Source organism: Pristis pectinata, chromosome 20 (genome assembly GCF_009764475.1).
Source record: "Pristis pectinata isolate sPriPec2 chromosome 20, sPriPec2.1.pri, whole genome shotgun sequence".
Classification (NCBI taxonomy): Eukaryota; Metazoa; Chordata; class Chondrichthyes; order Rhinopristiformes; family Pristidae; genus Pristis; species Pristis pectinata.
In genome coordinates, this window is record NC_067424.1 from 39,138,768 (window position 1) to 39,152,426 (window position 13,659).

Here is a 13,659-nt window from a genome sequence, read left to right on the forward strand (position 1 = left end):
ACATCACTACCCTTGCGACCAATCGTTGGCATCACACCTCATTCATGGCTGCGATCGGTGCCAGTTTTGATTTGGTTCAAAGTGGATGAAAATCAAACGGATTTCTGCCTTCTAATATTGGCTTGCGTCTCCGGGAGCTTCGCAACGGAGAGGAAGATACCTTGATCATTCTACAGGCAGAAGCCCTTTGTTAACAAATCTGCTAATCCACTGACTGCTGGCTCCCAAGATTCTGACTGCTTCCAGTTGCCAAGCCACACTTCCCTGGCCGGGAATCATACCCGGGCCGCCGACGTGAGAGCGCCGAATCCTAACCACTAGACCAACAGGAAGCCGAAAATGCAACGCACCACACACCAACAATGGCTTTCTTCTATATCCAGGCAAACATTCAAGAGGCTTGCAGTTCACTTCCCGGCAGTTCCTCGGGCAGCGTAATTGCCGTGCGACCACAGCAGCCCGAGTGCAAAGCATCCTGCCATGAAAATGTCTCGCAGGCTGTTCCTCATTCACTCTTTCTTCACGCAAACACACTCAAGGAACATGCTCTTGTCAAATCCTCATCTCGACACTTACTGGCTGTCCTCACAAATCTTCGATTCACATTCCAGTCGAGATTTCTCCTTTGCTCCAATCGAACGCATCCTCCGTAGCTGGCAACATTTCACTCTTCCTCTTTTCATCACGGCCCGCATCACCTTTTGCTTCCAAAAACGAAAGAAGGCCAGGCTTTCCTTTCACCTCACCTACAGATTTCTGATGATTGATAACTTGACTTCACCTTGCCTGCTTACCCCACGCCAACAAGCATCTAATACTCATGATTTATATATCTTCCCTGCCTTCTGACAATCTTCACCGTCAAGTCCTTAAACATCGTCTTTCAATTTGTCCGCCTGTTTCCTTCCAAGATTCAATCGCCTTCGATTTACTCTGTTATTGAGCAACTGTCCAATGTGTCGCGAGTGCAGCTGACTGATTGAAAGATGAGGGCGACGGAGACGAGTGGGATGCGAGCTTGTTCATCTTTGGCTAAATTCTGTCAACTCAGCAACTAATTTACAGTCAAGAAAGCCCGATTGCTGCAAGGTAGCATTGCTCACACTGTGGAGAATGCCGTGCTCACTGCATCCAGAAGCGGCCTCGATTGATATATCACTGGTTTGTGGTGTAGATGAAGACGCGGAAAGTTATCACTTGCCGCAGCTTCCAAAACATACTTCCCTGACCGGGAATCGAACCCGGGCCGCGGCGGTGAAAGCGCCCGAATCCTAACCACTAGACCACCAGGGAATCTGACGGAAATCGCCACAGCTCACCAAGATTCTCTTTGCCTAGCTCATAAATCAGACAACAAGTACTCAAAATGATTTTCTCATCACGTCCCAGCAGACGTACGGGCAGCTAAAATCACCCGAGCCAAATGGACGTGATCTCATCTCATCACTCAAGCTGCAAGCGAAGCCACCTCCATTCTCAACATGCACAAGTGTCAATGCTGCCTCGCTGGAATCCTCAGTCGCCAATATCCTCTCAACCAAGCATCATTGACAATCAACTCAGACAATTTTCCCTTTCCCACATCTTCGCGTCAAGATCATCAGCACGTTTACCTTGCCTTCTTCATTGCTGCCGTACCTTCTGCCAATGTGCAGCTGAAAGAACGCGACGCATTTCTTTCATGTTACGGACAGGCCCTTTCTTCTCCTGTTCTATTTCAAATAGCCCCATCCCATTGGGACACCAATCGACAATCCAAAATCTTTCTTCTACAATACTTTCAATCTTCTCCCCGAGATTTCCTGCAATTCAATGTAGGACTTTTGTTTGTTCTCTTAGGACTGACCGGCACACACCATGTTTATTCAATCAACAATCACCAGCTGTCGACGCCATCAGCTGACAATCTCCAATTGGCCCGAGATGAAGTGGCACATACCAAGCAGGGCCCCAGGCCTCCACGCCTGCAGGTACTGCCGCCGATCCGTTCCAGAAACCTATTGTCACAAACCAGCAACAAAAGAAACACACTGAGCATAATTTAGTGTTTAAAAACTATTTTATTCATCACTACTTATGATAATATGTAAAATAAAAGTAAAAATGTTAGTATGTTAGAATTCAAAAATGTTAAACCTCCAACGTTAACCCCAAAACTAAACTCTTCGTGTGTGTGTGTGGCAAAGTCCAAAACTCCCAGTTCCAGAATGGTTCTTAAAGTTCAATTCCGGAAGCCATAAGGTGAAACATGAGCAAGGGCTTCTTCAACAACCACCGTAGATGTAGAGAACATAGAGAGAGTAAATACCAAATCCAAATGTTCCACGATGGAACCCAAACGACACTTCAGGGTTTACTCGGTAGTGACTTCCTTAGCCCGAAAAGCATCCGAATCGTGGTCGTCCACACACAAATACCTGTTTCCGTCTACCGCGTCAGCAACAAAGTGAACTCCATGGATTACTTCCAACTTCCATTCATGGATTTCAGTGGCAGACACAGTTATTGTTTCTCACCCATCGATGGAGAAAACAAGCAGGCTGGTGGTCTCTCTCTCTCTCTCTCCTTCTTATTCCTTCAACGACGTCATGACGTCCTTTATCTTCTATTGAGGTAAGTACGCGCCAAACACACATACACACAAACTGTCTATTTAAAGGGACATTCACTGAGTCCGTAACACTGTGAGCAGTGGTTACGTTTGCCGCTTATCGGTGACCTGCACACCTTTCCCCTGGGGTCCCTTAGGATTGCCTGCTTTACTCCGAAAGATTCGGAAGGAATTCTCGGGGGGCAGCGTGACTTAACGTGAAAAGGCTCTCTCTTTAAGCTATCGGCTCAGGAGTCGGAAGCAGCCTGTGGAGTGGCAGACAAAGCAAGCCAGGCAAAATGTGCCGCCTGATCAAACGTACTTCGTGTGGCATCACTACCCTTGCGATCAATCGTTCGCATCACACCTCATTCATGGCTGCGATCGGTGCCAGCATTTATTTGGTCAAAGTGGACAAAAATCAACCCGATTTCTGCCTTCTAATATTCGCTTGCCTCTCCAGGAGCTTCGCAACGGAGAGGAAGATACCTTGATCATTCTACAGGCAGACGCCCTGTGTTAGCAAATCTGCTAATCCACTGACTGCTGGTTCCCAAGATTCTGACTGCTTCCAGTTGCCAAGCCACACTTCCCTGGCCGGGAATCGAACCCGGGCCGCGGCGGTGAGAGCGCCGAATCCTAACCACTAGACCACCAGGGAGCCGACAAATGCAACGCACGCACACCAACAATGGCTTTCTTTTATATCCAGGCAATCATTGAAGTGGCTTGCTGTCCACTTCCCAGCAGTTCCTCGGGCAGCGTAATTGCCGTGCGACCACAGCAGCCAGAGTGCAAAGCATCCTGCCATGAAAATGTCTCGCAGGCTGTTCCTCATTCACTCTTTCTTTCAACCAAACACACTCAAGGAACATGCTCTTGTCAAATCCTCATCTCGACACTGACTGGCTGTCCTCACAAATCTTCGATTCACATTCCAGTCCGAGATTTCTCCTTTGCTCCAATCGAACGCATCCTCCGTAGCTGGCAACATTTCACTCTTCCTTTTTGCATCACGGCCGCATCACCTTTTGCTTCCAAAAACGAAAGAAGGCCAGCCTTTCCTTTCACGTCTCCTACAGATTTCTGATGATTGATAACTTGACTTCACCTTGCCTGTTTACCCCACGCCAACAAGCATCCAATACTCATGATTTATATATCTTCCCTGCCTTCTGACAATCTTCACCAACCCTCAAGTCTTTCAATTTGTCCGCCTGTTTCCTTCCAAGATTCAATCGCCTTCGATTTACTCTGTTATTGAGCAACTGTCCAATGTGTCGCGACTGCAGCTGACTGATTGAAAGATGAGGGCGACGGAGACGAGTGGGATGCGAGCTTGTTCATCTTTGGCTAAATTCTGTCAACTCAGCTACTAATTTACAGTCAGGAAAGCCCGATTTTCTGCAAGGTAGCATGCTGACACTGTGGAGAATGCCGTGCTCACTGCATCCAGAAGCGGCCTCGATTGATATATCACTGGTTTGTGGTGTAGTTGAAGACGAGGAAAGTTATCACTTGCCGCAGCTTCCAAAACGTACTTCCCTGACCGGGAATCGAACCCGGGCCGCGGCGGTGAAAGCGCCGAATCCTAACCACTAGACCACCAGGGAATCTGACGAAAATCACCACAGATCACCAAGATTCTCTTTGCCTAGCTCACAAATCAGACAACACACACTCAAAATGATTCTCTCATCACGTCCCAGCAGACGTACGGGCAGCTAAAATCACCCGAGATAATGGACATTATCTCATCTCATCACTCAAGCTGCAAGCGACGCCACCTCCATTCTCAGCATACAGAAGTGTCAAGGCTGATTCGCTGGAATCCTCAGTCGCAAATATCCTCTCAACCAAGCACCATTGACAATCAACTCAGACAATTTTCCGTTTCCCACATCTTCGCGTCAAGATCATCAGCACGTTTACCCTTCCTTCTTCATTGCTGCCGTACCTTCTGCCAATGTGCAGCTGAAAGAACGCAACGCATTTCTTTCATGTTACGGACAGGCCTTTGCTTCTCCTTTTCTATTTCAAATAGCCCCATCCAATTCGGACACCTTTCGACAATCAAAAATCTTTCTTCTGCTAGACTTTCTATCTTCTCCCCGAGATTTCCTGCGATTCACAAGATCACAAGACCACCAGACAAGGGAGCATAAGCAGGCCATTCGGCCCATCGAGTCTGGTCCAAGGAAAGGGAAAAAAGAAATGAGAAATGGGGAATGGGTGTAAGAACATAAACCTATTCCATTCCCAATTTCCAGCCTTATCCCCATATCCCTTGATATCCTGACTATTTAGATATCTATCTATCTCCTCCTTGAACGCCCCCCACTGATCTGGCCTCCACTGCTCTATGTTTGCCGGAGTTACACTAATTCACCACCCTCTGGCTAAAGAAATTGTTTTCCTCATCTCTGTTTTGAAACTGCACCCTCTAATAATAAGATTGTGCCCTCTGGTCCTGGACTCACCCACCAAGGGAATCAGCCTAGCCACATCTACTTGTCCTTTGCTGTTAATATTTTAAGTGTCTCTTTGACGTCCCATTTCATTCTTCTGTACTCCAGTGAGTACAGTCCAAGAGCCGACAAACGCTCCTCATACGTAAGCCCTTTCATTCCTGGAATCATCCTCGTAAATCTCCTCTGAACCCTCTCCAACGTCACCACATCCTTCCTGAGATGTGGGGCCCAAAACTGCGCACAATATTCCAAATGAGGCCTCACTTGTGCCCCGTAGAGCCTCATCAACACTTCCTTACTTTTACACACTGTACCTCTCGAAATGAATGCCAACATAGCATTCGCTTTCTTTACTACCGATCCTACCTGCTGGTTAACCTTTAAGGTATCCTGCACGAGCACCCCCAAGTCCCTTTGTATTCCGTACTTTGAATTTTCTCTCCTCCTAGATAATAATTTGCACGCTTATTTCTGCTTCCAAAGTGTACAACTGCAAATTACTCAACATTGAATCACATCTGCCATTTCCTTGCCCATTCTCCTAAACTATCTCGGTCCCTCTGCAACCTTCCTATCACTTCAATACTCCCTACTCCTCCACCTATCTTGGTGTCATCCACAAACTTAGGCACAAAACCATTTATTCCCAAATCCAAATCGTTAATGTACAATGTAAAAAGGAGTGGTTCCAACAGAGAACCCTGCGGCACACCACTAGTTACCGGTGACCAACCAGAACGAGATCCTTTTATTTCCACTCTTTGCTTCCTGCCAACCAGCCAATGCTCCACCCATTCTGTTATCCTACCCTTAATTCCATGACCTCTCATCTTATTAATCATTCTCTTCTGAGGCACCTTATCAAAGGCCTCATAAAGTATAAATTCACAACATCTACCTCCTGTCCCTTATCCACCCTACCTGTGATTTCTTCAAAAGGCACCAATAGGTTGGTCAGGCAGGAACTTCCCTTCACAAAACCATGTTGGCTAGGAGTTATCTTGCCTTGCGCCTCTAGGTATTCCGCAACCCCATCCTTGAGAATAGATTCCAATAATTTTCCCACCACTGACGTCAGACTAATAGGTCTGTAATTTCCTTTATGCTGCCTCCCACCTTTCTTATACAACGGAACTACATTTGCGACCATCCAGTCCTCCGGAACCATGCCGGAATCTATCGATTTCTGGAAAATTATCTCCAATGCCTCCGCTATCTCTAAAGCCACCTCCTTCAGAACCCGGGGATGCACCTGATCCGGTCCGGGAGACTTATCAGTCTTTAGCCAATTTAGTTTTCCTCGCACCTTCTCCCTTTTGATCTTAACTGAACTTACTTCCATTTCGTGAGACTCCTGACTAACCGGCACATTGCTGATGTCCTCCACGGTGAAGACCGATGCCAAATATTCATTCAATTCCTCTGCCATCTCTCTATCGTCCATTCTAATAGCTCCTGCACCGTTATCAACTGGTCCTATATCAACCCGTGTCTCTTTTACTCCTTATGTATTTTTTAAAAAACTCTTAGTATCCTTTCGAATGTTATCCGCCAACTTCCTTTCATAACTCATCTTTTCTTTCCCAATGACCTTCTTAGTTTCTTCTCTGCAGGTTTTAAAAAGCTTCCCATTCTTCTGTTTTCTCACTAATTTTTGCTTCTTTGTACGCCGCCCCTTTTGCTTTTATTTTAGCCTTCACCTCTGTCGTTATCCACAACAGTGTCTTTTTTCCATTCAAAACCTTTTTTCTTGGAATATATCCATCCTGCATTTTCCTTATTTCCTGTAGAAATTCCTTCCATTTCTCCTCTGCTGTCCCTCCAGCGAGCTTACTCTTCCAATCAATTTGGGCCAACTCCTCTCTCATACCATTGTAATTTTCTTTCTTCCACTGAAATATTGATACACCAGTTATCAGCTTCTCCTTCTCAAACTTGAAACTGAACTCAATCATATTGTGATCACTGGTTCCCAGTGGTTGCTTTACCTTTAATTCCCTAATCACCTCCGGTTCATTACACAGCACCCAATCCAATTCAGCGGATCCCCTGGTGGGCTCCTCAAAAAGTTGCTCCCGAAAAACGTCCCTTAGACATTCCACAAACTGACTCTCCAGACTTCTACCGCAATTCTGGATTTCCCAGTCCACCTTCGTGTTAAAATCCCCCATAATTATTTATTAACCTGTAGTTGTGCCACTAGGTCATCTACTTTATTTCTAATGTTACGTGCATTTAAATATAGGACATTTAGTCCGGTATCTGCTATCAATTTTGTTGTACTTCTGTTGTTCAGGAGATTATCCTGACTTTCCACCTGTCTATCCTTCTTATCATCTTCACTACATATTATCTTAGACATGTTCCTATCTACCTCATCCCCTATCCTAACATTCTGTATCCTAACATCCTGATTTGTTGTACTTCTATTATTCAGCAAATTATCCTGACTTCTCACCTGCCTGTCCTTCTTGCCATCCTCATTGGACTTGTTTCTATAAACTTCCTCTCTTACCTTAAGATCTTGTAACCTAACATCCTGGTTTCCATTCCCCTGCCAGATCAGTTTAAACTCTCCCCTACAACTAAATTAAACATTCCCGCCAGGATATGGGAACCTTTGGAGTTTAGTGCAACCCATCCTTAGCGAATAGGTCATTCCTCCCCCAAAAAAGGTCCCAATTATCCAAAACTCTGAGGCCCTGCCCCCTGAACCAGTCATTCAGCCACGCATTCATCTGCCAGAGCTTTCTATTCTTCCTATCATTGACAGGTGGCACAGGTAGTAATCCTGAGTTTACTACCCTTGAGGTCCTACTTCTCAACCTTCTCCTTAATGCCTTGTATTCCTCCTTCAGCACATCTCTTTTTCTACCTATGTACCAAGACTTCTGGATGCTCACCCTCTCCCCTCAGACTATTCTGGACCTGGTCCGTGATATCCCGTACCCTGGCACCAGGGAGGCAACACACAATCCGAGACTCATTGTCGGTATCGCAGAATCTGCTATCCGTACCCCTTACTATGGAATCCCCAATAACCAGGCAATTTCGCTTCCTCTGCCGGACCACAGTACCATGCTCGGTGCCAAGGTCCCGGTTGCTGAGGTCTTCCTCTATCAGGTCATCCTCTCCAACCGAATCTAAATTGAGATATCGGTTTTTCATGGGGACAGGCACAGAGGTGCTTTCTACAAACTTTTTATAACTCCTGTCTATTTCCTGCTCGCTCTCCCAAACCAACCGAAGGTCATCGAGCTGCAGCAACAGACTCTCAATCCGTTCCTTGAGGAGCCACATCTCGGTGAACCTTGCGCAGATGCAGTTATCGGGGAGTCTGGTAGTCTCCCAGGTCCCCACATCTGACAGTCCAAACATAAGACCAACCTCAGATGCATATTGCTGAATATCACTGACTTCAACAAATAAACTAATAACGTAACCCCTCTCTACTAGCCTCGCCTCTTTGCCGCTCTCGACGAAGCCGGTGGAGCTAAAGCCTAACCCACTCTACCCGCTCTCACTCAGCTGCCCGCTGGATATGATGGTCTTTTACTTAAATCGCCCGGGAGGTTCGGAGTACGTCACGCGCCTGCGCAGTCACTCGCCTCTATCCCGAACGCTGGAAAGAAAAAAAGAACTCGCTCCTAGTTAACTTCCGGCACTCTCCGCTCTCTGGTCGCTGGAAAGAAAACTGAAAGTAACCCCCGCCTTTTAAATAGCCGGCGCGCTTCCGACTGATGACACGCGCCTGCGCAGTAATTCGCCGCTATCCCGAACGCTAGAAAGAGAAAAAAACTGGCTCCTCGTTAATTTCCGGCAATCTCCGCTCTCTAGTCAATTTAGGACTTTGGCTTGTTGTCTTAGACTGACCGGCACAGACCATGTTTATTCAATCAACAATCACCAGATGTCGACGCCATCAGCTGACAATCTCCAATTGGCCCTGGATGATGTGGCACATACCAAGCAAGGCCGCAGGACGGCACGCCTACGAGTACTGCCGCCGAGACGTTCCAGCAAAACTATGAGTAGTGGTCACGTTTGCCGGTATATCGGTGACCTGTACACCTTTCCATTGTGGTCCCTTAGGATTGCCTGCTTTACTCCGATGGATTCGGAAGGAATTCTCAGGGAGCAGCGTGATTTATCGTGAAAAGGCTCTCTCTTGCAAGCTATCGGCTCAGGAATCACAAGCAGCATGTGGAGTGGCAGACAAAGCAAGCCAGGAAAATTGTGCAGCCTGATCAGCCGTACTTCGTGTGGCATCACTACCCTTGCGATCAATCGTTCGCATCACACCTCATTCATGGCTGCGATCGGTGCCAGTTTTGATTTGGTCAAAGTGGATGAAAATCAACCCGATTTCTGCCTTCTAATATTCGCTTGCCTCTCCGGGAGCTTCGCAACGGAGAGGAAGATACCCTGATCATTCTACAGGCAGACGCCCTGTGTTAACAAATCTGCTAATCCACTGACTTCTGGCTCCCAAGATTCTGACTTCTTCCAGTTGCCAAGCCACACTTCCCTGGCCGGGAATCGAACCCGGGCCGAGGCGGTGAGAGCGCCGAATCCTAACCACTAGACCACCAGGGAGCCTTCAGATGCAACGCACGCACACCAACAATGGCTTTCTTTTATATCCAGGCAATTATTCAAGAGGCTTGCTGTCCACCTCCCAGCAGTTCCTCGGGCAGCGTATTTGCCGTGCGACGACAGCAGCCCGAGTGCAAAGCATACTGCCTTGAAAATATCTCTCAGGCTCTTCCTCATTCACTCTTTCTTTCATCCAAACACAAACAAGGAACATGCTCTTGGCAAATCCTCATCTCGACTCTGACTGGCTGTCCTCACAAATCATCGATTCACATTCCAGTCCGATATTTCTCCTTTGCTCCAATCGAACGCATCCTCCGTAGCTGCAGCATATTTTACTCTCCCTCTGTTATCTCAGCCCCACGTTTTGCTGAGTTCTGATGATTGATGATCTGAATTCGCCCGGGCTGTTTATGCCACGGCTCCTGGCATCCAATAGTCCTGCTTGTGATATCTTCTGATAATTTTCACGTTCGAATTATATGCTCTCAAAATTTCCTTGTCTTATACTCCTCTGGATTTCTCTTCTCTGCACCTCCATCAACAGTCGATACCAGTAGATGCCGACCTCTACTCATCCCGCATTTCAGGGGCAATCTTCGGCTTACAGTCCCGCACTCCTCTGAATTTTTGCCTCAAACCTGCAGCCAACAAAATTTCCTTCCGCTTATGCGGCGCTTCTTTCAAACACATCGCTATTTTTCCCCTCGATGCACCTGTTTACTTCCAAGTCGCAAGCGCCTTAGATTTGCGCTGTCACTTACCGCCTATCTAATGAATCACGAGTGCTGGGGATTGGTTGAACAATGATGGCGACAGATACATGCTAGATTTGAGCTTGAATATCATTGAGTAAATTCTGTCAACTCAGCTGCTAATTTACAGTCAGGTTGCCCGATTCTGCAAGGTGGCATGCTCATTCAGTGAAGAATGCATGCTCACTTGTGTCGGCAAGAGACGTTCATTGATATTTCAAAGGTTGATGGAGCAGATTTAGAATCTGAATGTTACCACGTGTCGCAGCTTCCAAAACATACTTCCCTGACGGGGAATCGAACCCGTTCTATTTGATATAGCCATGTCCGATTATGTCATCTCTCTATAATCCGCGCAGTCCTGCTTTACGTGGTCACTGCCTGTTCCGTCTGACTCACCCTCACCTTCACCTTTGATCGATTTGTGGCCATTTGTTGACGGAAATTTAAAACTAGATATTGCACGGAGAGAACGGTGGCTGTAGTTCTGAGTACGGTGACTGCGATCAGCTGTATAAAGAACATTATCTGTTATCTTCTGTTGTCAAGATGACTGTGCTCTTTCTGGTGATCCCTGGTTCTCTTGGGAAAGACGAGGTCGTCGGAAATCGCCAGTCTGGATAATAATCGATTTCTATCATTATCTCGTCACCCCCATGGTCCCATTTGTCATGATTCTGCTGCTCAGTGCTCTGTCGATCAAAATGTTCTAGTGCCCAGCAGAGCTCGCAGGAGACTCCGGAGTCCCAGTAGTGGGGAGATTGTCAGGGACCCGGAGATGAGGCGCCGCTGGAAATCCATCATTCTACTTCTGGCTATCTCGGGCAGCTTCATCCTGTTATGGGCTATGTTTGATCTGTGGATCCGACTTATAGGTGAGCTATATCGGTTGTCCCCACATTTATCGGTGCCAGAAGTGGCCTTCTTGCTGCAACCCCTGAGCTGCTGCATTAACACTGCTCTTTACGCTGTTGCCCTGACTAAGTTTAAGGAGCAGCTGAAGGGTGTGGTGATGTTACCCTTCACTCTGTTTGTAAAATGCACTCAGTCGGAATTCTGCATCAGGACTAAAAGTAGAGGGGAACATAGCCAATATAAAGACGAGGTGAGGAGCGAGACAGGGGGCCAGAGGGATTGGTGAACCGAGCAAGTGTGAAGGATAACGGGCAGATCGAACCACATTGGTGGTGGGGGGGAGGGTGGTTGTTGAATTGGGAAACAGAGGAAGGTGGATGTTTGAAGAGAGGTTAGCATTGAAGTAAGGTCAATGTGTATGTAATACTGGTTGTTCACTGCAAATTGGACCAGTATCTCATGTTATGACTTGCAATATCTTAGATCTAAACGAGTTACGTAATTCTTCAATTCTCATTTCTTGAGCTGCATCCAAGTCACTGGGTTTTCTAATAGACAATTAATTTCCTGTGATTCAACACCAGAATTCGATGGAATTAATGTTCTTGTCTAACGTTACAACTGCAAAACAAACCACTTCATTTTTCTCTGCATGCAATGTGCCGCTATCGGAACTGGCTTCTGCACTTTCAGACTGGTCATCCACTCTGACCCCTAATACTGGTGTTCTCAGGGTTGAGTGCTCAGTCCCCTGCTCTACTCCCTGTATACTCATATTCGTGAGGCCAAATGCAGTGCCAAATCGATTTTCAATTTCGACAGTCTCACCACTATTATCAGCCGGATCAACAATGATGAGACAGACTACAGGAGAGAGATCGTAAACCTTCTGTCATGGTGCCAGAACAACAACCTAATCCCCAACATCAGCAAGAGGAAAGAGCTGGTTGTTGACCAAAGGAAGTGGGCGGGAGCGGGTGGTGAACACAACGCTGTCCTCATCAACCGAGCTGCTGTAGAGATTCTGCTGTAGAGAACGGTCGACATTTTCTAGTTCCGAGGCATCCATATCGCCGGCAACTTCTCCTGGTCGCCCCCACGTTGATGCGATCATCAGGAAAGTGCATCGACGTATTTACTTTCTTGGGCGCCTGAGAAGATTCGGCTTGTCCACGAGGATTCTCTCGAACTTTTACAGATGCGGTACAGAAACCATCCTGACGGGTTGCATCTCAGCCTGGAACGGCATCGGTTTTGCTCTGGACCGACAGAACCTGCAGAGAGCGGTGACACTGCCCAGTCCGCCAGAGAATCGTCAATTCCTTCCATCCAACCCACCTTCATGGTGCGTTGCATCAGGAAGGCGAACAGTATCGTCAAGAGCGCCCGCCACCCGGGCCATTCCCTTTTCTCTCTCCTACCTGCTTGGAGAAGATATGGGACCTTGAAATCCCGGAAAACCAAATTCAAGAACAGCTTTTTCCCCACTGATTTCAGACTCCCGAACCAACCACCTCTTTCACACTCGCTTCCCGGTTCTGCTGCACGTTCCTGAACTTTGAATTCTCCCTCTTCCGATTTTATCACTTCAGCATTTCGTGCTGGTCTACTTCAGTTTGGACTATTACGCTGTTTTGGGCTCATTGCATTTCTTGTTGTATTGGTTGTTGTATTATTCTGACCATGACCACTGTGAACTCTGTGAACTTCACACGACTCATGAATATGGCAATGAACTAATCTCAACTGATCTGAATCTGAATAAAATGGGAGCACGAGCAGTTGCCGTCGACAGTCCAGACCGACGCAAAATATCTCAAAAGACAGTTTCCGGGGAGTTGATTACTTTATTGATAATTATTGGAAAAGGCATACTTCTGAAAGAGACCCACGGTCTGCTTATAGCTGTGGGAGAGAGAGAGCAGAGCAGGTCACACAAGAGTTAGTGCACAGAAGTAAGACGTTCGGTCCAACCAGGGTCGGCGTGGGTGATTTGGGCCGAAGCGTCTGTTTCAGTGCTGAGTAACTCTACGACTCTCCGGCTTTAACGAGTCCACGCCGGCTCTCTGCCAGAGCTGCTTCCTTCCACCCACTGTCGCTTTCTCCTAATATTTTCCCACTATATAGTCATCCAATTCCTTCCTGAAGGTCAGTGGAACCTGCCTCCACCACATCTGCAGGCGGCGCCTTCCAGATTGCAACCACGCGATTTCTCTTCATGTCACTCTTAAGTTGTATTTAACTCTTCGTTTCATTCCTGTGACATTCAATCCTCGACAGGTCCACCAGAGGGAACTGCTGCCCGCTATCCAATCTGTCGAGACGTCTCTTTATCTTCTGTTCTTCAGTCAGATCACCCCTCTTTCCTCTCTTCTTTACAGAAGACTGTTGC

At 47.0% G+C, this 13,659-nt stretch overlaps 4 non-coding genes across 4 annotated transcripts; all 4 read right to left on the reverse strand.

Moving 5' to 3' along the window:
• Positions 1 to 1,220: 1,220 nt before the first annotated feature.
• trnae-uuc (transfer RNA glutamic acid (anticodon UUC)) lies at positions 1,221 to 1,293 on the reverse strand. The gene has a single exon. It is a non-coding gene; the product is annotated as a tRNA-Glu (tRNA).
• A 1,886-nt stretch (positions 1,294 to 3,179) lies between these two features.
• trnae-cuc (transfer RNA glutamic acid (anticodon CUC)) lies at positions 3,180 to 3,251 on the reverse strand. Its single transcript has one exon. It is a non-coding gene; the product is annotated as a tRNA-Glu (tRNA).
• An 880-nt stretch (positions 3,252 to 4,131) lies between these two features.
• On the reverse strand, positions 4,132 to 4,203 carry trnae-uuc (transfer RNA glutamic acid (anticodon UUC)). The gene has a single exon. It is a non-coding gene; the product is annotated as a tRNA-Glu (tRNA).
• A 5,382-nt stretch (positions 4,204 to 9,585) lies between these two features.
• On the reverse strand, positions 9,586 to 9,657 carry trnae-cuc (transfer RNA glutamic acid (anticodon CUC)). Its single transcript has one exon. It is a non-coding gene; the product is annotated as a tRNA-Glu (tRNA).
• Positions 9,658 to 13,659: the final 4,002 nt, after the last annotated feature.